Below are 25857 nucleotides of genomic sequence, written 5' to 3'. Positions count from 1 at the left end.
GTTACACGAAGTTACAGATTTTGTAGTTGCGAGTAAGACGAGTAATTTGTAGCGAAACAAACTTTCAAAGTAATGGATACGTCAAAAGTTACAACAAGATATCGAAGGTATGTTTGACTTCCATAGCACGGGAATACTGCGTAAGGGAAAATGGATCGTCCACAGTCGGACGAACTTGGTAGCTGTGCACGTGACAGCAACTACGTCTCTTTACAACTTCCGCGCACTTCATTTTAAAGCCCGATATGAGAAATAAAGTTATTGGCAGGAAATATCAACGTTAAAAGTAGAAACGGTCTCGCAAATAAGCTTTCTTTTTATACATTAACGAAAGACCTATCTTCGTATCCCGAATACCGGTACTAAGAAGAATTTCAACGCTAATAAAACCATCTATAGGTAAAATTCCATCCGCGAGGAAAGTAATATTACGGTGGAAGATATTTAAACATCCCCCACAGTTCTTCGAGCAGCTCCATTTAATTAAATTACAATAATCCACTCAACGCAGAATGGTGTTTTAATTAATTAGACATTGATAATCACCAAAGGCCCTGCTACAGCTAACGCGGTGTACCATTTAATTAATCAGTTTACTAATTTCTGTAAACTACTTCAATCAAGTTTACAAATACTAAGCCGTTGAACGCAACCGAACTTTAACCGAATTAAATCTTTATAGTCGTCGGCGATTAACATGTTTTACTCGTTGACGAAATATTTGCGAAGGAAGGAAATCATCGACTCACGTATCACGGTAATGAGTGACGATCGTCACGCTTTAAGCCGCGAAATCGTTAGACAAATCATTAGCGTGAAATCAATTATACAGCCGGATTCGTTTAATTCCAATAAACAGTGGTATGCTATGTGTGGTTTACTGGTTACAAATCCACATAATACGATATCCGTGTGCTCCCGCTAATGATACCTACGAATTAAACTAATACACCGCGAATTCGGCAAACGATTAGGCTAAAACGCGTTCGAAGTAGGTCAGTCTATTCCATTCATCGATCGTTACAATCTTATCTATCTCAAGTATATTCGTATATTCTTTCTCGTCTCTCGTTCGTGAAAGAAAGTTCGTTTGCAAGATAATTTCTACAAAAATTAAAACCTAATACCATTACGAGGCGATGAATAAATATTCGATCGTATCAACGATCCGACCAGATGGACGTCACGAAACAGCAAATCGAATCTAATTAACCTCTGTTCGCTCCATCAACCCTCTGAATTTCGAGTACTCCGGATACGAACGTTTGCTACAAACGACGTCCGATTTAGTATGATTATCACGGCGTACAGAATATTTTGCATACTATCACGGAATATCAATTAGACGATGCACATATACGTGACGCACAAGCGGAGAATATTTCGAATAGCTGTGAGCAACGAACATCTAGTTAGGGAAGATTAGGAGAACAGTCGATCACTGAGAAGATGAAATTGAAAGTTTCGTGTCGATATAATTATCCGTCGTCTTTTTATTCTGTCAAATATAATTTTCGTTATTTCGTTGAAAACTCCAGCACTCTAAAGCATACGTAGCATCTTATTTGCGCTAACATACGTATTTTTTATGGAACAGCGGAGAAATGGACACGTCAGGTTATACGTACGTACGCCAGGCACGCAACGAGGCAGTCGTATTACAAGTAATTATAACGTACGATCGAACGAGCGAACAAACGAATCAACGATGTTAATTTCAATTACCCGTTTTAACAGGCGAAACCAGGCCAATCGTGGCAATCTCCACTTTTTAATTTCCCATTATCACTGGACGTGATCGTTATCCCTGTAGCCGACCTCTACGCCTCTCCCGCTCTGTCAAACGCTTAAACGGTGGGAAGAAACGAAATGAAAATTCGCTTTCCAGAGGCTGTTCCCGGATCAAATTCCCGAAATGTAATTCGTCCCGTAATTCGGTACGTAGCTCGGAATAATTGATCACCCGCCCGATCATTGATTACCGTCATATAAACAAGTGGCAGGAATTTCGATCACGTATTCTCTCTGTGCACCTGTATGCGCGTTCGCGATTCTCAACGCGTATACGTACGTTTGTAACGTCGCGTATTTCGGTAATAGCCGGACCGTCCTGGTGTCGCAGTTAATTACGACAGAAAGGATTTCGCTGTGCGCCACCGCCGCGTCGGCCTGGATTTTCTCTTTCCGGACAATTCGACTTGTCCTCCGGCCGTAGAAACACGCGGTCGTCCGCATTTCCTGCACGAAGCGCGCAATTTCACCACGTAACTTCGACGACGCACACCGCCAGTTTTTTTTTCTTTCTTTCTCTTCTCTCTCTTTTTTAATTCTTCCGCTTATTAGCCTCGCTACGTCGCGTCGCGCTGACCGCGCTCCTACACCGCTCTCCCCACTTTCCAGAGTTGTTTTATCCCTTTTGGACTCGACTTGAATAATTTCCGCGCTTTATGGCGGTTTCAGCGGTGCACGTGAATTCTTTCGCCGCACGCTGCCGAGTATCGGACCAGTAGTTGCGGTTTTCGCTATTTCATGGAACGTCCGAGTGCTAGCTGAGTTTTTAACGAATTTAAGTTTGCTTTACTCCGGTTGTAATTAAACGTTATGAAATATTCGAAGGAGAATCGGTCCCAAGATTCGTAAGATTTTCGCTCCTATCGCGGAACGTTCGAATAGTTATTTCGATTATTTTTTCGTACTCGATTGTTTCGTCTTTCGAAACGAATTTAAATAATTTCTCTGCCCCTTTTTCCAATATTTTTGTTACGCGTATACGAACCTTTTTCTGGCGAAAGAATATTTCGTTAAACTCCTTTATCCGTTTTTCTGAAACGATTTATTTTGCTTTGAGAAAATTCCAACAATTAATCTTCCTTCGATATCGTCCCGTCGAATATGCATGAAAACTTTAAATGGAATTTCCGACTAAATCTTTTTTATTTACCAACGTGTGCCACGTCTTTTCATTATCCTAGCTAATTCGATCTTAATCGATTTCATACCGTGAAATATTTCAAGCAAGCGTTTTACCCCAAATTGATGTTGGCAATTCTTCTAAATATACAAATTTCGTACGAATTCACAGAATTTGTTATTGTTCGGTGTACGCTTGCAATTAATTGTTACATTGATTGATCGAACCATTAAATTATACGAATTAGATGACGAGGCACACCTCTTGCTAAATTGATCGTTTAATATTTATGTCAAGGTATACGTGGGGCAGAAATTTTTTAGATACGATCACGATCTTTCGTGCTCTTCGCGGAATATTTTCTCACCGTTCGTTAAATATATGCTACAGAAGTCGAGGAAAACCGAAGATTCTGATTATATCAAAGATTTTCTAGGTATCGGATAACGATAACTCTAACCGTCGTACGACAGATTTTCAACTAAAAAATAAAAGAGAAAATAATTCTAACAGGCGAAAGCCGTACCGATTAGCGCGAAACACGATGAATCCTCGGATGTCCTTTGAACCGGACGTCTTCCGGCGTGTCATAGCCGATGCGCTTGAATCGTTAAACGATTTCTACGATATCCTTTCATGGACTTTCGACGTTCACGCGCAAAGAATCTGACAAGCAACTTGAATGGACACGCGAAGAAACTCGGTTTCGCAACGCTGCTAAAATGCCAGAGCCATAGCTTCTTTCTTTTTTCACAACGTGCGTCCTTCGAGACTTTAAATCCGCGTCGTCCTTTCGCGAAACGTCAGCTCGATAACTTTTCCTTTCCACCTTACTTTAACTCCGCGATTCTTTTCCCCAGCTATGCTCGCAACCACACCCGAAATGTTATCTATAAAATTATATGGCCGATGATCTTTCGCAAAAGAATTTTATCTATTTTAAAATGCCTTTTCGTTATAAACTTACGTGTTTATTACGATCAACAACTTTGATTCGTCTAAGCTTATGCTTTTGGGGGGAAAATAAAAATCTGTAAAAATATCTTTTAGCCGTTAAACGTATTTACATTACGTTTATCGGTACCGCATCGTAAAAACGTTAATTGTCGTGTACTTCGTCCGCTATGAGTTGCAAAAACTTGACGAGCTACTTTTTATCTACCTAAAATCTAGAACGATAACACGTTAGAACGATGCGTTGCAGCTTACGTTGGGAATTATTTATGGTGCCAATGAAAACCCTTGATGATGAATATGCTGTTCTTTTCGCGCGGGTAAATAGGGATAAATAGGAAGCAATAGCAGCGGGACCAAAGCGTAGCAAAGAAGGAAAGACTGGCAGAAAACGTGAAAGAAGGTCATTAGTAAAATAAGATAACAACGTAGACGTTGTTGCACGATCAATGTGAATGACTGTTACGAACAATATTTTTGGTTAAGAGATAATTCTGTTTTCGCGCGTAGCTCGATAATCTGTTCGACTATGTTATTTCAAAACATATTCTAATTAATTGTAACTAACATTCGTTTATTTTAGCGACGTTCGAATATTTTAATTTAGCTTAGAAAAATTTCACTGCAAATGACCTATAATCGATACCTTAGGGATGTATTGCACGTGTTTCCAATCAAATTGTAACTACGTTTTTTTTATTAATGCTATTGTTTCATCGTTATTGATTGCTAAAATAAAATGAACGACAAAATATTGTCGTACCGACGATGGTACATCATATTCCAAATGATTTGAGATTTGTGAAATTAACGTTCTACGTTCCACGTAATCGATCTCGCGTGATATTACTTTTCATCAACAGCGTGGAACATTCTCACGAAACTCTGCGACAAGAGAAAAAAGAAAAAAAAAATAACAAAGAAGAAGAAAAGGAATCGTAGAAACGAAGAAAATTTGAGCGCGTTCTTTCGCGTTTCTCCGCGATTTTCCGCGATTTTCCGCGATTTTCCGCGCGCGAAAATACCAGGCTCGATACTCTTTTATCGTATCAGGTCGTCGTTCGTTCCGAAATATTTCAAACCCGGCTGATCGAACCTGTGCCTTCTCTTTTCCCCGAAACACAGGCAAGCCTGTTTTAATTAAACTGTATATGTCGTCGGTCGAATAAATTCAATCCCACTGGTTTATCTAGGACCGTGACCCACATTGTTCTCGACGGTGTCTGCACCCTTGCTTTCGTTTTTTCCCCCCTGCCTTTTGTTAGCTCTTTTTATTATTTTATTATGCCCTTGATACGTATGATCGGCGATCGACGCGAATAAACTGGTGGAAAAGCGTCGACAGACGCGAACCCTGAATCTACGCGAAACTTGATCTACTCGTTATATAATTTTACGATCGACGAATGAATTTTACGAATATGTTGTACAATCTTTTATGAATTTTGTCGCGAAGCAAAACAGAGATTACCGGAAAATGTTACAACAACTGGTATATGCCTCGCGTGTAAAAGCTAATAAGCTTTACGATAAATAGAAATATCACTACGAGTATTAGTTAACTAGAATTTCGTAACACTTTCGAAAAGCTTCGTTGATTTCGAGATAGTTCACCCAAATTATCGAGAAGTGATTCCGTCCCTTTGTCCCAACAATTCTTTCAATGTTAAATATTCTAACGATAATACATACTGGCTCGATGATTGAATTTCGATATTTTTTAAAAAATTGTCTATTTAAATCCAAAAGCTAACGGAGAAAATTCTAAAATTTGTACGCGAAATTTCTAAATCGATGAATATCGTCGCGTGTTTCGAATAAAAGCAAAGGCCGTGAAGAATTTTGGCTGACGGTTCGAACGTTTGAACAACGAAAAGAAATTCAATCGAAATATTACGCGATTGGAGCGACCATTCGATGCGCTTCTTCGAACGAATTACCGATTGCACGCTGCGGCGCGCCAGTTATCCTACGGTCGAAAGGTTCATTCGTCGACGAAACATTCGCTCCATCGTTTATACGTTGCTCTCTTGCGCGATAAAGTTCGTTGCGTTCCCCAGTGACGAATCGTTCTGTCCAATCTGTACCCAATCAAAGATTTAACGACGCTGTACGAGTGAAACATAAAACTATAGACCGTACTATACGTTTCATCCTGTATAAGTGTCGAAGCATTCGATGCCCCAGATTCTAAGCTATAGCTGCTCGGAAACTCGATAATTTTGTTAGCTTGGATAGAAAATTGTGAAAATTTCTACGCGGATGCACCCATATAAAGCATGTAGCACTTACATTTTACAAAACGTGACACTTTTCAGTGGCTGCGATCGTATTATTCGCGCGAAAAATTCATTTTTTTTCGTAGTACGTGCTTCGTACTTTCGTTTCTAACAGATTAATTACTAAAATACAGTTTTTCCTCTGAATAAGCAACTCGCGATCCTCTCTTTTCTATTTGAACTCACCGACAGAACGAGAGATCCGAGAAGGAGCAAGAGGTTGGTGAAAGCGAGAAGCCATAAATTTTTGTGGTCGAACGAACAGTCGTGAACATAATTTAACAGAAGACGAATAGAATACGCGTAATGCTTTTTCTGGTGTCAGCGATCCTCGCGCGTTATACGCTACTCGGCCGATCACTTTGCGATCTGCCGCCATTCTCTTTCCTCTCGTTCGAGAACAAAGTCAAGCCGAATAGCGTATTCGTCTCGCAATAACCAACTGTACGGTCTCGAGCGTGTTGCTTATTTCTAGCAAAGGCTGTACAGATAGGGTCGTTATTTACAACTTTACCTCTTTATACGTATTTGGATATATATGTGTTCAACGGATTGGGTTCCACAACATATTCAAAAATCATGAAAATCATCGTTGAGGAGTAAAGCTGCAAGTATGTAATTAGCAAATATAGCTGTCATTTTATACAGTACACGTTAGAAAAAAGAAGAGTAGTATCCGTTAATGTAACAAAAATCAAGCAGCGGTTTATGTGGTGAAATATAAAACGGAGCGTGAGTCATCCTTTCCACGAATCAATTTCTCGTTGCTCTTCACCGCCAGTGGACAAATTGTGTAGTGAAAAGAAAAGAATGCACGAACCCAACAAAGAGGAACAAGTAGCAAAAGGATGTGAATCGATACGAAGATTCGGTCTTGTCCATGCACAGTTGGATAGTCAGAAACGTCCGTGAAACGAGTTGCCAACGTTCAGCAGCTTTGACTGCACTTTTTCTGGGTAAAAGCGAGCTGCTTACCGATCGTTTAAATTTCGGATCACTGGTTCGGAAATAGAGACCCTGTATGCCATTAAAACTATACGGCCTTTCAGATCGGTCCACTTTTCTCCTTACGCTCGGTTCTCGTCGATCCGTCTTTGCCCTCTTTCCAAGGCAAAGCTTCCTTGACTTTTCGCGAGATTCCAATTAATGATTCCAACAGAGAGGAGCCAATGCATGTCCATTCATCGAGCTGTTGCTATTGTCTTCCAAGTGGTATAACTTTGAGCTCGAAAGCGGTGTATAAAGATCGGAGAAGTTTGGCCCATAGTTTAGGGAGAATGATAGTATTTTAAAGAAAATTCTCGATAGAACCAAGTAACTGGTTCGAGTCTTTTAACCTCTCTCTCGCTTGCTCTTTGAGTGTTTAGTAATGCATGAAACATTCGAAATGTAATGCCTAAGTTAAACAAGAAAAAAGTAAATCGCGTAGTTGGAAGTCAAGTTACAGAAAAAAAGCAAACTAATATTATTCAAACTATGACGTAAGCTTATGTATTTGTCATTTGAAAATACGTCGCTTAAGAGTTTGAAATATTGTAAAAGAGGGTAGTGAGAAAAATTTATAGCGGCACACGAGTCGTAGGACGATGCGGATCGAGAGCGACTCGTGTTGTTGTTGTGCCTCGGAACACGGACACAGCCTTGACGCACGAAACATAACGATAGATAAACTCCGGACAAAACAAAGTCACCGTTATGGGCAATCGTCGATCTAAGACAAATTTAAATTTTCCGACTTCCCCGACCAGTGCAAATAAACGGACGCGATCGCGAGCGAACAGTTATTATCCGAGTTACAGTTCCAGTTAACACACGAGTTATTTGTCCGAGTTATTATCTGCGATTAACGGAGTGTACGAGTTATCAAGTTATCCGCGAGCGATCATACACTCTATCTTTGCGATCACATTTGTACGAGCGTCGGCGGTATTTATATTTATTCGTATTTATTTTATTTATTCCAAATATATTCGACGGGTCGCAGCAACAATTTCTCGTTATTCTACATTATTGATCCTCGCACAATCCACTACGAATTGAAATCTACGTGGGACACATACGTATATAGCTATTTAAGTTCAAGTCGTGAAAAACATCTTTTTTCCATCGCGTTTCGTTACCCTACTAAGAATATTAAACTCCTTACATCTTTATAGGGCTCGAAATCAATTTCGCGGTCTTTCGTCCCGGCCACGCAGAATTTCTGTTAGCCTATACCAGGATATTTCCCGATACACGTCTGGAATGAAAAAAGTCCATCGACGGGAATATTCTTTTCACGACCCCATGGGATTAATAGAATAACTGCGCTACCTCAAAGAAATCCTACATCCTGCTCTACGAAGCAGAAAAATCGTGCGCCTGTCGGATGCGAAAGCAAGCCATTTTTATCGATTCAGGACATTTTCTGCTCTAACTTCTCGCTACAAAACTGACATTCGGCACATTTTTTATTTATGACAAAAAATATGTGTAAAATTTCAATATTGCTGTGAAAATCTGTGCGAAGAACAAAAGGTACGTGTAAATCTTCATTCATGTATTATAATCTTCTTCGATAGGATTGTTCTGTTTTCAAGAAAAGGAAAGCAAAACACACGACTCATATTCGATACGTTTGGAAGCAGGAAAGCTCTAGAGAATCTAAAGGGCGGATTTATTCAAGACCACTGCTCGTCTCGTATCAACGTGTATGCGACAGTTAATAAAAACGATGTCGTTGCATGACGCGGAAAAATGGTAAACTCGGGTGCATGGGACGATAATACGCTGTAGACTTTCGTCGTTGCGGTCGAATGAATATTCACGAACGAACGCTTGGGCAGATTTTCGAGAACAATAATTACAGGATCGCGGTTGTTACGTATGTCGAAATTATGATTTCCGATAATGGGAATATTCGGTAGGAAATATCGAACGTTAACGCATGCATTGAAAATCGTTATAAATGGCTGTAACTGACCTTTTAAAGTGGTCGTAAACCAAAGTTTGTAAAAGCTGCTAATTGCTGATACAATTATCCTTCTACAGCGGATTATTATTAACGCGAAGGGTCATGAATCGAACGTTAAAATCTGTGCTAGCGATATCGCTGGTAACGCACACCTACATTGATTATTTATTTATTTATATTCTGTTAACCTAATCGTTTCATTTATAATGTTCCTTCAGCAAATTTACGTTAGCGAATTCCATTCCATCTTCGATTTACGTCGTCGTTATGAAAACCAAGTCCAACGATTTCGACTACTTTTCTCATAGAATAAAGTATTTCTTTCTTTAAATTATACAACTTCTTTATTATCCTTGACCAAACCGACGATTATCTATTTCACTTATTTCTTTCAGTAACGCAACGTTTGCGTAATTTTTACACGTTCTTTGACCGCTTGATTCTTGCTGGATCAAATCGTTAGGTTTGATCTAAGCTCGCTGCGTTTCTCCTTATTTTCTTGCCTCTCAAAGTCGTAGTTTTTGTACGAGGAAATGAAATAACCACTGGTTCGGTAAACCAGTCACGGAGTCACAGTTGATTTAAATCCATTTGGGTAAACTCAGAAATAATTCGGTAAGAATATTTCATGGCCAATATTTCATGAAAATACCCAATACGGTTTTTACGAAACTTTACCGAACGTACATGTTTTCTCGTCTTTGTATTTATCTTGCGAATTTGTTTTCACGGAATGGCTCTCGTGTTTGTTGATGTTTTACCGTATCCTCGTATCTTCCAGTCTGCCGTTTTTCTTATTTTCTTTTAGAGTGGACATCGACGAGTTTCTCGAGAAGGCATTACCGTGCCGCGAACGTGTATTCGCTTTTACAAGCTTTCTGTTAGAAAAGCGTGTTTCCTCGGAAGAAAGAATCGCCTTTTTTCGGCATTCATTCGGCCAAGCTAAAATTCTTCTACGCCATTTTAACCTCTAAAATACTTTTCATCTCTACATTCACGATCAATCCGTGATCAATACTTGACAATTATTGTTCTATTATCCATCTTGTGCGAAAACTTTGCTTTATACCATACTTTAGATTCTCTGATACATTTATTAAAAGAATAAAGGGCAAACGATACGATACATCATAAAGTTATCAACGATGTAAATTGAAAACATTTATTACGCCGAGGCTTATAAATGCCACTATTCTATCGCAGACTTTTATTGAGTCAACTACGTTTCATGGAACCTTTGTACGCATCTCTTTCTCTCTCTCTCTCTCTTGTTTACGTAATAATGTTCCCGCTGGAATATCGTACGTAAACTACTGTCCCACTCTCGAGGATGGTTTACAGGCAAGTAACCTATAAAAAAGCAAGATATATTTTACGAGCAGCGTGAATACTTTCAGCGGAAAAATAAAAACGCTCTGCCGTCGAAAAAGGATCGATATTACGGGATAAGAGTTAACGCCATTTATACAGTTTCTATATCCTTTCTCCTTGTCCCATAAAAAATATTTGCCAATCTTTGTGCTCCGTTACTCCTCTTTATCCGCCATTCCCCTCTCCTATGCATTTGGTTAAAAAATTTTGCATCCTCGACAACTTTTCCACTCTTTGCCGTTTTTTCGTCCCATTTATCCGGGCAAAATTCATAAAAAAGAAGGAAAACGAGAGTAGATGAACTGGATCGCTCGATAATCTTCCTTTTATCTAACCGGAGATTTTCTCAAAATGTTTTGCAGTTCGATCGCGAGACTTTTGCGAGACACCTTCGCCACCACAGCCTTCTTTCCTTTCATCTTAAATTCGATTTAGCGGACGACCCGACGACCCGACGACGATACGGCGTCTCACTAGATGTTTCGCCGTTGTTTCCAATCTTCCCGTTCCCGGTTTCTGTTGCTCTTTATTGTCGCGAATCGCGGAACGTTAGCACATTTCGATATTTCGTGCTCGAGACCGTAAAAAAATCGACGCTGAATTGAATTTCGATCGGCCCGGCACGCCGCGCGCGCTTTTTTCCTCCGGCTCGATCGAGGATCATTTTTCCGGTTCTTTTGTCGGGATTTAGTCGACGAGGTCCGATTTTTGCTTCTGCCTGCAGCTTCCAAAATTTTTTCCATCGATACCCCCTCGCTCGTTCTTTTGTTCCAACCTCTTCTCTCACACCGTTTTCTTTTTTTCAACTGTTCGATCGAGGCAAGAAAGAAAGGAAAAAAAGAAAATTCTTCTCGTGGAATGGTGATTGCTGCTAGACCGGTGTACTCGCTCGAGCAAACTCCACCGGGGAATATCGCGCTTTTAACGCGATTTATCTTTCGAGGTTGAACACGTTTAACGAGTTTTAACTCCGCTTCGCGACTTGCTATTCTAAGCCATTTTTCCGGACGTAACTTTCGGTCGGTGGAAGCGGCGCAATGCGGCATTTCCTGTTTCAACGAAACCTATTGCGATTTGCAAAGATTAAATTTATTCAATGGAATCTATCGACGTGCTTTGGAGCTCGTTACCTGAACCGATATACCGTGCGTGAAATTTTTAGATACACGTACAGTGGACAAGATTATTGTTCGTTGATCGCGACTAAAATCGCTTTCGTTCGTCTTTCGAAGACGATCAAAATTAGAGATAAGGAACAATACGATGTAAGTTCTCCAAGAACAGTTTTCCTATTCTTCTTTCTCTAAAATTACGACTATAGGCATTTGATAATTTCGGTAAGTCCTGATGTTTTTAGACTAATGGTCAGAGATCTAAGAAGAGTGTTTTTAGAAATGCAAGAAAACTGGTCGTTTAACTTTTAAGAAAGAAGAAATAGTATTCATACAATACAGCAATAAAGAAGTTGGCCTACTGAAACACGCTTTCCTCGATCTATCTACGTTTACGACACGGAATGTATGCAACAGGCAGTAAACGCGCTAAAAGTTAACTAAAATCAGCATGCTATCTTTTATTACGACGTCCTGTAAGTTTCAGAAGTTTCAGCAATATTCAATTTTTACACGACGTATTTGCAACGAGAAATACGGTGAAAAAGTCCACAGAACGATCATCGATACTGTCTTTGAACCAACTATAATAGTTGTTTTTACATGTGCAGACCGTAATTCGTATTCTTTAAACGAAGAAAAGGAGGTCTCTATCCTGCACGCGGAATCGCAACAACGGACGAACGAGATAACAGGGCAATTGCATTACCGAGCCGCAGATACGTGATCGTTTAATAAAACTCAGCCATTTACCATCTCCGTGTTGTACTTGCTAATTATCTTTTACCAGCGGTTTGGTCGCGTTCGCGGCGTCGAACGAATCGATTCGCGAAACTTGCAAGTTTTTCGATCGCTTGATCCAGCGAGCAAACTAATACGTTTTTGCCGTGACGGAATCACCCTGACTGGGAATAACGATAGAAGAGATACGCTGACTCTGCGGCGTGTCTTTCGGTTAGAGATGAATCTTAAGGAGGAAAATTGGAGGAAAGTTTGCCTATGCAAATGTGAATACAATTACCGTTGTTTCCTCTATCAGTCGTTGAGATAATTCTCAAGAGTCTGGTTTGAAATGGATTAATTATTATTAAACGTAATAGAAAGTTGGTTCGTGTTGCGTAACAAATGTCGTTTAGGAAATAAAAGATACCGAAGAATGTAACTTGTTTAAAAATATAAAATTCTAATTAATCGTAAAGTAAGTTTGTTCGATGATTTTCTTGTTATTTCGAGATTAATATTGCAAAAAAAAAAAAAGAAAAATTATATATATAAACGAAAAGAATCGTAGAACGTTTTACGATATTAAAATGGCTAGAAAAAGATCTCATCGAAGAGCGACGTTTATCGTGCCATAACTTACCGTGTATTTGTTAGAGTTTTTCTAACGTATAGTGTTATATAAAATACATGGAATGAGATCTGGATCAACGGAACTGCTTTACAAGTCCTCTTACCTACCATAGCCTTTTGCTTCTAGTAGCACAGCTAGCACGATCAAAGCAGGTAACATCGAATAACTCTAAATAATTAGATAGATCGGCAAACACCTCTTCACCCATCCTACGCTACTTGGTTACAGGATAGATTCCGCGACTCTTAATCAAATCGTCTGTCAAGCTTGTTCAATTTCGTTCTCCATCTTCGGTCAAAGTACATTAGCAACTTAAAACATTTTAAATATTTTAATATTCGACTTCGTACGACGCGGTGACTCCAAATCGTCGTGCTACGAAGTGTCGGCGATACGACCGTTTAGAATTTAGAGAATGCGTGAGGTTCTGGTAGCACGCGATCCGACGTCGTACTGCCAAAGAATAGAGACGCTGCACCGCGAAGCGAGGCAGACAGCCATGCCTTTTGGTACGTGGACGGTGACTCTGTAACTGTGAGAGACGACGCTCGATCTTTGCCACTCAGTATCTTGACGAAAAATAAATCTCGAGTAAGAAAATGCAGAGTTCGAACGCCTGGGACGATCAAAAAGCGACCTTCGTTATCAAAGACCTCGAGGCCGCATAAATTTTAAGCCCTCCTTCGTATGGTGTGTTGTATGCCGGGCCCTGACGTTCTGCGATTACGACGCCTGGTATTTTCCGCTATTCTTTGTACAATCGTCGACCTGAACGAAAGTCCAAGTAAAACCACGCGAGTTCGACATTTCTACAGATATTACTCGGCTTTAGTATTTTCTTATGCCGACAGTGTGATTATTTTCCTAACATATCACTAACGCAAAAACTTCGATGTATCAAACAGTCCTTTGGAACGAATCTCGAAGATAAAAAGTTTCATCGAAAGACGAAACGTATACTTTGTGATCTTGATACATTCGTCAAATGTCAATTAATGGCAAACGATATGCTTCGTCCGTGAAGCAGTGGTATAATTCTAAAGTTACAGTTGTACAGTTACTTTGCATATTTTTTCAAAGGTGACGACAGTTGTCATCTTTGGCGCGTTACTCTGTAAAGTTGAATTTCTGTCGTTATACTTCTGCAACTTCGAAGACGTTTCGTACAACAACGTTTTGCAGGGGCCTTTATAACTAGTTACCAAAGTTCCTTTAAATCGGAGAACGCGATGCCCGGTACCAGTAACCGGTAGTCAGCGAACTTATATAGATCTGCTGACATTGTCTTGCTTCTTTAAACAAAAAATAATCGCCCTAACATTTACTTTCCTCTTTTTGTGTATGCGCGTGCCCTTTACTCGATTTAAATGTTAATTGTCCCCGAGAGCTTGTTAATTCGTTTTCCCTTTTCGTTATAACGAAACGTTATTAAAAATAATAAACACGAGGGAAACAATCGAGTTGAATATATTTCCCACTCTCCTTTCCCTGTAATTCCTCGTTTTGTCGTATCTTGCGATCCCAATCAGTTCGTTGCAACGATTCAAATGTACTGATAAGCGTTTAATAAAACGTATTTTCGCTTATGCTAGCATATCGGACAGATTCGACTATCTAAGCTGATATGTATAGAATTGCACAGCTGATGTAACGAACGTGACATTTAAAGATGGCGGAATCGATCCGCGAAGAAAAACTAAGAGCCAAATTATAATAAATTACATAGGCAACTGCGAGAAGGACGTTGTCTTGTTACCATCCGCGTGTAGAAACAGTCGCTCGTTTATCTTCCACAACAAATTAAGTCTAATTACTAGGGTATGATCGCGCGTAATTACGTTATGTTTCGTCGTTGCTTAATTAACGTAAGTTGGTTCGTGGGATTCGCGATATTCCTAACGTCCGCGCCAGTCGAGAAACATTTATTCTCGAGTAAATTAAAGTTATTCGTAAATCGCGTCGAGTAACGAACGCTCTTGTGAAACGGAAAGCGGAAAGTTGTCGTACGAAGGAAATTTCGAGAAGAGGCAGGGGACAAAATTGGAAGAAAACGATATCTACTTCCCGTGTAAACAGCTCTTTGCACCACCACGTACCAACTTTCAAGATTTTACCAAGTTTCGTCTACACGTAATAAACGCAAACAGGAAGTAAATTAATTAGCAGTCAAATATTTTCGTCGGTTAAGATGCACCTTAAGATGAAGTAGAGGAAGTAACTTTAACGATATTATTTGTGTCGTATGTATCGAGGCTTAACGAATAACAATTATTTGTGCTGATTTTAAACTTTGTTAACGACATTGTATATTATCGTACATATAAACGTATTCAGGATGTAAAACTTACCACGAACACGAGATGGAACGTTGGTCCGACGTTAGAGACAGCCTAGAACAAAAATAATTTCTTTTATGCAATATTTGAAGAACAGAGGATCGTAAACTTTTATGAAAATTGTAAACTTGTGTAAAATAATCGCTATTTCTACGGCCCACCGCGCTTATTCGCATAATAATTCCCATAAGCGCTGATTACGAGATATCGAGATTATTTGACAGTTTCGGTGATTTACACATTCGGCTAAGCATTAAATTAATAGCTTCTTGCTATTTATTTCAAATTTACCAACGTTACTACTATTTGAAACACTCGCGATACCTCAAACGTCGTTGCTATTTACGTTTATGTTATTTAAGCAACGAAACTAAACGTTTCTAGGCTTTCTCCGTCATTTGTTAACAAGTTTTTTAGAAATGTCTAGCCACGGTAGCGTGTAGAGCGTTAAGAGCGTTAAGAGTATAAATTCGTGGCTGGCGAAAGAAGGGCAAAGGATGAAGATGGCGGAGAACGGGAAGAGAGGTGCGAATTTACGAGACAGGTACGCGGATGGTTCCACATGCTCTGCTTTCATCTGGAGCAACAACAATTCCGGGGATCCGGTATGCTGGACCTCTCGTCACTTCCAGACAAACAGTTTCGGTAGTTTCGCAGCTCGTTCACGCGGTATGCGTGCTAGCTAGCGTTCTTGCACACCGGAACGCACCAGATAACGCTGACCTGAAAAACTATGCAGCCCGCCATAGATCGTCATTATCTCGAGGAACAGCCGGGGAAAGGGACCAGGGAGAACAGGATGCATTTGTCCCGTTCTTTCCGGAGGACGCGAGAACCGTGTATCTGTTTCGGTGGAAGAGCGTTGCTTGAATATGCGGGATGAACCTGTACATATGCACACGCGTACCAAATACGTCAGAAGGTTGTGCGAGCAGAGTGCATAGGCGCTGGATCCGATCCATTTATCTTAGATATTCCGGTTTTAGACTATCTTCGAGGCGAGTTTTATGGCAACGAAGAGAAAGGACGATACCGGTTTCAATGGGATCTAAGTAATCGAGATACGCCGCTTACCGACATAAAATCAATAATTCCACGACATTTTTTCTCGCAACGTTAAATCGTAAAAGATATTGTATTTAAAGCTAGCACTCGTATATCGACGGACCACGGAAACGATGAAGCTTTCGACGGGATACATACATATATGCACGATCGAGTTATTCTTTCTTTGAATTATAGTTCGAATAATACATCGTATTTGCCATGCATACGGGTACGAGAATTCTCACATATTTTATACGTATTTTCTAACGGATCAAAAATAACAACCTACTATACGCGAAACGTTCAAGTGGATTTTGTTATCAAGAAAAATAAATGAAACGATACCGAGCAATGAACTTCGAACGGATTAACAAGTACCAATAGCGTTCTCGTAGCATTCTAGTAGCCGCAAATTCATTTAATAAAATTCGTCGTTTTCACCTTAATCGAACGATTTTCAATTTAATCAAACGAATGTAAATGTAATAAATGCGATACAAAAAATTATCTGTATTTTTGCAACCACCGTGCAATAATTTTGTACCTTCTATTCGCACCCCATGCATTTTAACTCTTGGTGCATATAGATTCGATATTTATTTTCTAGAAAGCAAGAACATTTTCTAGAAACATTTGCATCGCATGCATAAAGACGCGTATAAAATCGCAAAGTACTACAAAGCGTGACGGGGGATGATGTAAATTATCGGAGGGCGAATCTTCGAAAATCGACGTGATAGAAAATACCGCGCGACCGGTTAAAAACCGAGACACAGGGAAACCAGAGATAAAAGAAGACGGTGATGAGAAGACGAGAAGGAATCGTTCGATTCTTTCAAAGTCGTTTAGCAAATACACTTTCGAGCTTTACTTTGCCCTCGTTCGAAGAGCTGCTTCTCGCCGGATTGCGAGACGAGGCCAGAGGAAAGAGATCGAAACGGGCTCGCCACTTTGCTCAACGAATTTTCTACCGTACGGCGAGTAGTCGTTTCTCATTGTCCGTGCACGCAACTTCGATCCACGCTAGATTTTGCACGCTTACGACCATTGCTGGGAAACGTCTCTCGAGCAATACCATCTAAAGAACCGGAGGAAAAGTATTTCCTCCAATTCGTAGTTGTTCGCGTTTTAGTTTGCCGGGTTGCTCTTTAGGAGATAAACCCAAGTGTATTCGGGAGACTAGCGTAAAGAAATGAAATTATTGTTCGACGGTTGGATTATGTTGGATCGCGAATGACTTGTAAATTTTTAAAGCACTTGATCGTTATCGTGTGAATGTTGAAATTTCAATTATCACAGATGATAGAAAGTATTTTTCGTAGAAGTAGAACGTTGAAACGGATAATCATTCTATTCTGTTTCCTAATTTTTTAATTGCTTCAACGATCTTGCTTTGCTCTGTAGATTAAAACTACGTTCTTGAAATTAACACTACCCTTTTATTATAAAGGGTTTGTTCCGAAAAATAGTCGAAATACAAAGAAATTCAATTTAGCGTCGTTCCATGTTTCCGGACACCGGTAATAAAATGTACAATTATCTTATAAAAATTTGTTCCTCTGTGGAACATCGTTTTAAATCTGCTTTAACGTTTGCATTTTTAATTACAACTCTGAAATTATTTTAAAAACTTCTATATTTCACAAAAACTGAATAAGGAAAGACTAAACTTTCGTCCTGAAATTTTGTCGTTCCGTTGAACTGCTCTTTACGATTACGCTCTCCCTAATCCTCATTTTTCCACAATTACACACTTCTTCCTCGTTATTTCCATATCTCGTATTTCCCATTTAAATGATAAACAGCCTTAGCTACCGAAAACAGCGGTTTTAAACGAACGCGCATAAATAACGCAATGGTTTCTGCGATTCCGGTGAGCGAGAATACGAGAAGAGAGGGAAAAACCACGAATCGCAATGTACGCGTACGAGACATCAGAGCAACTCCAAACACGCGGTTTCGTTCGCTTGTACTTTCGTAAATGTGCCTGCCAGAATTTCTGTCGCGTTTCTTCGAATCCATGCACAGTGCAGAGATTGTTGTTGCGGCGTTTCACGTCAAGGATGCTCGCAGTTCGGAGCTTAGATGGAAGGAAACAGAAAGTCACGAAAAGCTTTGTTTGCTTTTATCTAAACTTTGCGAAATAAGAAAATCAATTGCAAGTTGCAAATAGCAAAAGTATCTAAAGTCGCGGAGAAAAATAAATCGGCATTATATATCCGTATAGTGCGTAGTTTATTTCTTAAATAATTGAAATTAACATCTACATTTTTGTTGAAATAAACCGTATTTGAAGAATTTCATTGATATCCATTTCCTCTGGCTGATCTATCACTTATTTTTCCTTCCAACTGTGAATTTCAACACAATCTGTTTCAACAATAGAGAATTCTAGAAATTGCAGTTATGTTTCAAATTCTTGATAGTTTAGGGTATTGAAACATAAAATGTTTCAATAAATATATCGTAAAGTGTTGCGTCGAAAGAAAACAGATTAATAATTCTCCGTGGTAATATTGCTGAATTAATTATTGAGATAGAGTGATTGGATCCGTTAAAGTATAATTTTTATATTTAGCCACCCGTGCACGTTGCAATTCATGTTAGGATATAAACGGATGCTCGTTTAGGTACAACTACGGCTTCATTTATCATTCTCTTTTCTCGTTCACTTACATTCATTCGATTAACTATAGCCCCCTGCAGTAAAGGAAAACGATTATAACTTGAGGAAGGAAGCTCTCTTTACGCGTAACTGCCTCTATTCGCTACTCATCCATTTTTTAGTTATATCTGTCGTAATAAGATCGTAATTTATGTCGAACTTAATGAAACTTGGATAAATTGAAAAAAAACTAATAAAAAAAATATATGCCATAAATAAAAGCAATCAGGACCGAATAAACACGATAATCAAAATTTATACGACTAATTTTTAAACCAAAGTGTAATTCAATGAATGTTCTTTGTTTGCACAAAAAAATGCAGAAATAATATTTGTATTTCTTTTTCCCCGATATTGTTATTTTCGAGATAAATTATATCGTAACCTGTGATAAATGACCGATAAATATATTATGCTTCCATGATCCTTTTCGCAATATTTGTTACAATATAGAGAACTCGATTCACGACTACGGCTGAATCTTATTCAACTAGAAAGAATTCTATGTATGAAGCTAGTATCAAACCGCGTGTCTTAATGTCTTCATTAAGAACAAGTTCTGCCATCTCTCTGTGATAGAGCGCTCAAGCTAAATGCAATTGGCCAGTCGAGGTCAGTAGTAGCTGAGACTTTCGCGAATATCTAACACAGGATATAGATTGTTAACCATGGCTCTCACAATAATCTCATGGAGCAAAATAAAATTTCGTCAGCTCTCTGGCTTCCGTGGCAATAATATCGATTGCCGAGAGTAAGTTATGACCACGGAATTAAGACAGAACTAAAAGGGTACAAAAGGTATAAAGGACAACAAAATTTGATCGTCTTAGGAGCGAGCAAAATATTTCTTATATAAGAAAAATTAGGTACCTGTGTTTATAATAAGAAAATATGAAAATTAGGTATGCATATGATTCTTTCACATCCAGAGTCGTATATTACAGGAGAGGAAAAAATTTAGGTTTCGAATATTTAAACTACACTGTACTATCGTTCGAGATTTCTCAGATTAAACAAAAGATTTGTCTATTGAATTTATCTTGGCATACAGAAATAAATTCAATGTTTGAACTACATCGAGTTTGCTGCAACAGCACAAAATAAACATTTACCCAATCCCGGTTATTAGTAACCTACAGCGATATCATTCCTCAAGCTTACCAACCACAAAATTATTTCCTGCTCCGGGAAAAGAACACCGGTATAAAAGATAAGTAGCGAATTTTTATCTTTCTCAACGAGCGAACCGCTTGGAAAAAAGCAATTAACCTCTCATCCTATTTCCTCTTGATATCTTCGTCAACGCTCTAAATTATGGTCGACCATTCCTTAAAACAGCCTTCTCATTGATCTCCTTCTTTACCCGTGCTATTTAAAATCGACCCACGTCGATAGTTAAAAATGGCAGATCTCGAATATTTGTCTCACGTTCCCTGAGAAATTCTCCGCGTTTCCTACGTTTTGACACGATCGCTCTTCGCCAAAGTCCCCATACTCTTATTTATATCGATTCACCGGCACGAAATAGCATAGAGCCTGAGTAATCTTTCACGTTAAAGTTGAGTTCGTTTAAAGCTTAGATTACGGACGAGCTGAGATCGTTTAAATATCGAATATACGTCAAACTGAATTTTGAAATATATTTCTGAAATCTAGTCCAATGAAAAATCCGCTTGATCAAATTCGTTACATTCGTTTCCACAAAATTCTTACAAAGCTTCGCGCTATTCAAACTCTATGGATTTAAGTTTTCCAGGGTGAATTTAAAAGTATGGATCTTGTTATCTCAATGGTCGATCACGCTATTATTATATATCACGCTGGTTCCGATCGATCATCTCATTCAGAGATACCACCATGGCTACTAAGCCCACGGAAAATGCAAGGAAGATCCCCATGATTGCAGGCTTAAGTTACAATCGCAAGTAGTATTACGTTCTAGGCTTCGTCGTTTCGTTGCCTTGACCGCTAATGGAATTGATTTTCCCATTTCCACCTAAAAATTAGTGCCAGCGAAACGATTGCATTAAATCCACGCGTATCAAAGTGTTTCTATGCTTTTAAAAACTCCACTTCTCTAAACTAATAAAATATTATCTTGTTTTGTACTTACAATTAATCGAGATCTATTTTTCTGCAGAAATGTACGAAAGCTGTTACAAAGTTCTACCAATCTTGATACGTTGTTTCGTTATGATTCTTGTGATAGAATTATCTAGTTCTATGGAGAGAAGAATTTCAATGGAATTTCAAAGTAAATCGAAGAGTAGGATGATATTTCTGGGATTCCTAGAGTTCCCTTTGTCAGCATTTTCCACGCGTCTTGCGTGTAATTAAATTATTTGAACGTGCCTGTGATATTGACCGACGGGCGCGTTTCAATTTTCCACGGTGACGATCCGGTCGCGCGTCGATTAAAAATTGTCGAGCACCGAGCTGCGCGAAGTTGGTACCCTCAAATGCGAACTTTTATTAAAACCAACTTGCATTCGGTCGTCCACGATTTGACCACATTTGTCCGATCAAAATTTTCGTTTATCCACTCTTCAAAGAAGGAAGGTACCAGAGCTTTTTAAATTTTCATTTGGTGGTAACTTTTTTTCGAATGGTGGGGAAACGAAAATTTTGATCGGACAAATGTGGTCAAATCGTGGACGACCGAACGCAGTTTGGTTTTTGTAAAAATTCGCAAGTGGGGGGCGACGGGGTCAGCTTCATCCAGCTTGTGCACCGCGCATCGAAAACGCTGACAAACGCGGTAAATTATCGATCGATCATGACAGTGGCTGGACGAGAATCAAGCACGCGGGAACCCGGTCGTTTGATGCGGAAATATGCCAATATTAAACATCGCCACAATTATCGTATATCTAGTGGGGTATTTTTAATTCGTTTTGAAGCAGTGCGCGGGCGAAGGGAAAGCCTTATCGCAACAATTGCCGATACACGTCCGCCATTTCTGTCAAGTTCATGATTTAACGAGTAACCGTGCTATAGATTTCTATCGAAACGACGATTCTTTAAATCATATTTAAACTCCATAATTTTCCAACAGTTCCGATGCTTCGATTACTTCGATAAATCATATTCTTCCTACATCGATATTGTGTTAACCGTGTCTATAGTGCCTGTTTTGTTCGTTAATAACGATCGGTTTAACATACAAAGCGATGAACAAACATTGTTTATTATGTTTGCCGTGTTTTAACAAATATTGATCTTTATGGATAGACGAACATTTGCGGACCATCGACCACGCATTCATTCACCATTAAACTCGTTAATAATTATGCAAACTCATTATCTCTAATGATCAATGCTTATCCAATATGTTACAGCCTGATGGCTTTAATACAGGATGATAACTTGATGATCTTAAATACTATAGGAGTTGTTTATGACGTGGCAGAACTGTTCGAAAATAACTTGGATATTATTAAGTGAAGCTATACGATAATACGTATTAAATTTCCATTTGATAAAAAAATTAGAAAATTTGAATTATGGGAATTAGAATACTATTTTATTATTTTCTATTCCGCGTTAAATATCTTTGAGTTACATACCGAAGATATTCTGTAGCGCAATCAGCACTTTGTTTATCACAAGCTACCGGCAACTAAATTACGATATCCTGCGTAATAGTATTTCCGACATTCCAACGAAAGCAAACGTAATATTCGCGCACATATCACTACGATTATTCTACCGACGCGGCTCATTTCGTTGAATCCGTTGTGAAATCACCACGTTCAGTCGCTTTTAAACCAACACAAAGAATCAAACAGTTACAAAGAAAACAACACGATTTTATTTAATCTGCGAGTTTCAATTTCCTTTACCTAGCAAATAAAAATCTTACTTTCCAAAACTATAATACTGCTATGAAACATGCTTGAGACGCGTCATTTATCATATCATTCTAATAAGGTTACCGGCTAACTAACAAGTGTAGCCAACCTAATATATGTACATGTGTCTCAAGCTTGGATTGCCAACTTAACACGATCATGATGCAGAATGTCCAAGTCCGATTGGCAGAATCTATCGAAAGAAACAATCGATCTTTATCGAACTCTAGAATATCGGTTTAATAACGAAAACGATTGCAAACATATTCGTAACGTTGTGTATGGTGATAAGTGGACGTGCTGGAACGATCAGCATAATTAAGTAAGTAATTAATCGTTGAAATATAATTCATAGTAATACGTGACACATAAAGATACGACGACTAGGTTGCGGATTTTTATGTTAATTATCGGTAAAGTACGAAAAAATCAAGTGATAATATCGTATATATATTCGTGATAATATTTGATGGATAGAATCTCCGCTTAGATTCCTTTTTCTAATCGTTTCCATAAAAGTATCAGTTTGCGTGGATATCCATAATTTAATAATTACTAAAGAAGTACAGATACTCTAGCGTATTTCGCTTACTTTTCAAAATGCATGTGATTGACTTGAACTATGTAAAAAATGGGTACGTAACTTGCATAATAAGAGAAATTAAATTTAAAAAATTTTGCAAAATCAAAATGGCGCATTGGGAGTGCAGTGTTCTATCGAAAGTGTAATACTTAAAAAAGGACCTGATCTTAGATTAAAACCATCTATAACACACGGAGTGACGCGGCGGTGGTACTTTTAACTCGGTTTCGTCGAACTTTCCGCAAAGATTTTATTTACGGAATTAAACAGCCGTATCGTTACTTGTATGGAAGTTGCGCGTATCGCGAGAGATTCGGAAACAGGAACAAAATTTCATTCCGGCTCAACTAATTCGGCCATGTAAATACAATATTGGCTGGTCGCCTCGATCCGCAGGGATTCCATCGAACCGCTACGCCAATCGACCTATTTTCTGTTTCCTGTCTTCGGCCGATCCTTTTCGCCGATAATGTTGCATCGCTATCGAAGCTACGTATCGGTTTACTTCAATGTTCGTGGAAAATGACAGGTTTCCCTTTTTACATTGTCTGCCAGTTAATTAGTTCCTACTTGCTTGTTACGAAAAGAATAAATTGACGATTTTTAAAATTAAGGCAGGTAATTGGCAATGGAGTTATCGATGTTCTATATCGATATTGTATATTTTACAGGCTATACAACGGACGAGAGTGAAATACGGTTCTTCTGTATTCAGTATTCACAGGCAGAGTATGTATCGAAGCAAAGTTGATTGTTATTGATTACACAAATCACATGGTTGAAGTAGCCTGTTATTTACCATATAGAAACTGATTTATTTATTTATCGAAATATAAACGATCGATACAATACGCGCTTTGAATACTGATCAATTATTTATTACATTTTCGCAGTTTTTTAGCAGTCAGTTTAGTAAAATAACTTGTTTGAGTCAAGACTTTTGTATCCGTTGTATCTATCTATTTTAATTTTCTTCTACGGTTATTACATTCGCGAAAGCCTCGCCCGCCCATTTAAGCTTTCTAAAAATTGTTCTCATCGTTGTATGGTACAGCTTTGCTACAAGCTACATCGTATATACCGTATATTACATTTAAAACATATCACTTTACAGCAGTTACGTAACTATGGATTTTGCGAATTGCAAAAATTTAGTATTTCGAAGTCGTAGTGCAATTTCACCAACTCGCAATCTGTTTTCTCTATCGTTAGAGGAGTTTTAGCAACTTCGATTCGCTTATAATTTCGATTGTTCTTTAATTATCTATAATAATGTTCAAATAATTCGATTGTATCATTAAACGCGCAATTATTGACATGAAAAATAGAAGAGCGTGATTTATATCGTATATCGTTGGTTTGCTAAAAGAGTGACATAACTAACAAAAGTAAAAATATTTTCATTCAAATAAGGAACTTTCAAATAGAAAATTATTAATTACTTAATCATTTAACAATGATATTTAAAACATCGATAAACAAAGTACATTGTGCATAGATACTTATGTACGTAAGGATATTAATAATTATATTTTATCATGTTACCATCATGATGAATCTCCATGGCATGGAAGATGAGAATGCACTAGTAGAACAACGAGAAATGATATTTCTTTTTCAAGATTCACGAATTTCGCGACATTTAATACAACACGTAATTAAGCAACGAGAGACATCTTATAACATGAGAAACGTCGCGATAATACGTAAGACACGAGCCGTATCGTAAAACTAATGTTGAGCGCGCGATACCGCGGCAGTGACTGAGAATGTAACGACCTTTCCTTGACGTTTCATAGCGTCTTTGTTTATAGCCCCCGTTTTTGCATCGCGTTGAACCCCTGCTCGTTCAAGCCGTGGTGGAGAGCCGAGCCAAGTCGTGATAAATATTTATACATTTTATGACAAGTTTCTACTTCAGAATATATCATTCACGAACATGTTTATTACCAATTATTGTATATACCATATATATGTATATACCAATTATTTCGACCAACTTTTAGTATTCTAAGATATTACCACATATTTAAAAAATTACTATAGAAATATCTTTACTTTATTTACGTTCTTAATCTAAATTTATACATACGATCTTTCGACAATTTTTAAAATTACATTGCACAATATATACCTAATACGCTATTATCGTGTATCATAAAAATAATACAATCGTAAGGATCGTATTAGAAAAAGAAATCGGAAGAAGAAGACAGATGAAGGTAGAAATATTTTGCTGGATGAAAATTATAGGCGAAAAAGGCATACATTTTTTCTATTTGTGTACGTATTTATGTATGTACGATATTTTCCTTTTCAACTTCAAGATTGAACACTATGTAGCGTGCACGTTAGCGGTCAATTAGGAAAATGAAAGTCCTATTGTGCGACGTTAATATAATAAATTCTTGACCGAAACATGACGAATTTTTTGCCGTGCC

The 25857-nt window shown here is 38.4% G+C and overlaps 1 protein-coding gene across 9 annotated transcripts in view; it reads right to left on the bottom strand.

Moving 5' to 3' along the window:
• LOC117237590 (protein sax-3-like) overlaps positions 1-25857 on the bottom strand; it is a 238030-nt gene that overhangs the window by 101781 nt on the left and 110392 nt on the right. For 3 of the 9 annotated variants that reach the window (XM_033501705.1, XM_033501711.1, XM_033501710.1), the window contains exon 2: positions 15283-15324. The exons of 1 other annotated variant lie outside the window; for it this stretch is intronic. The gene's annotated coding sequence lies outside the window, so the exon portion shown is untranslated. Of the gene's footprint in view, positions 1-15282; positions 15325-22548; positions 22652-24961; positions 25168-25857 lie in introns of those variants that run through there. 5 more of the 9 variants (XM_033501707.1, XM_033501713.1, XM_033501706.1 and 2 more) reach the window with 4 other exon arrangements.

The sequence above is a fragment of the Bombus vosnesenskii genome, unplaced genomic scaffold (genome assembly GCF_011952255.1).
Source record: "Bombus vosnesenskii isolate JDL3184/JDL3185 unplaced genomic scaffold, Bvos_JDL3184-5_v1.1 scf7180000013383, whole genome shotgun sequence".
Lineage (NCBI taxonomy): Eukaryota > Metazoa > Arthropoda > Insecta > Hymenoptera > Apidae > Bombus > Bombus vosnesenskii.
This window is presented reverse-complemented; position numbering and strand designations above follow the sequence as displayed.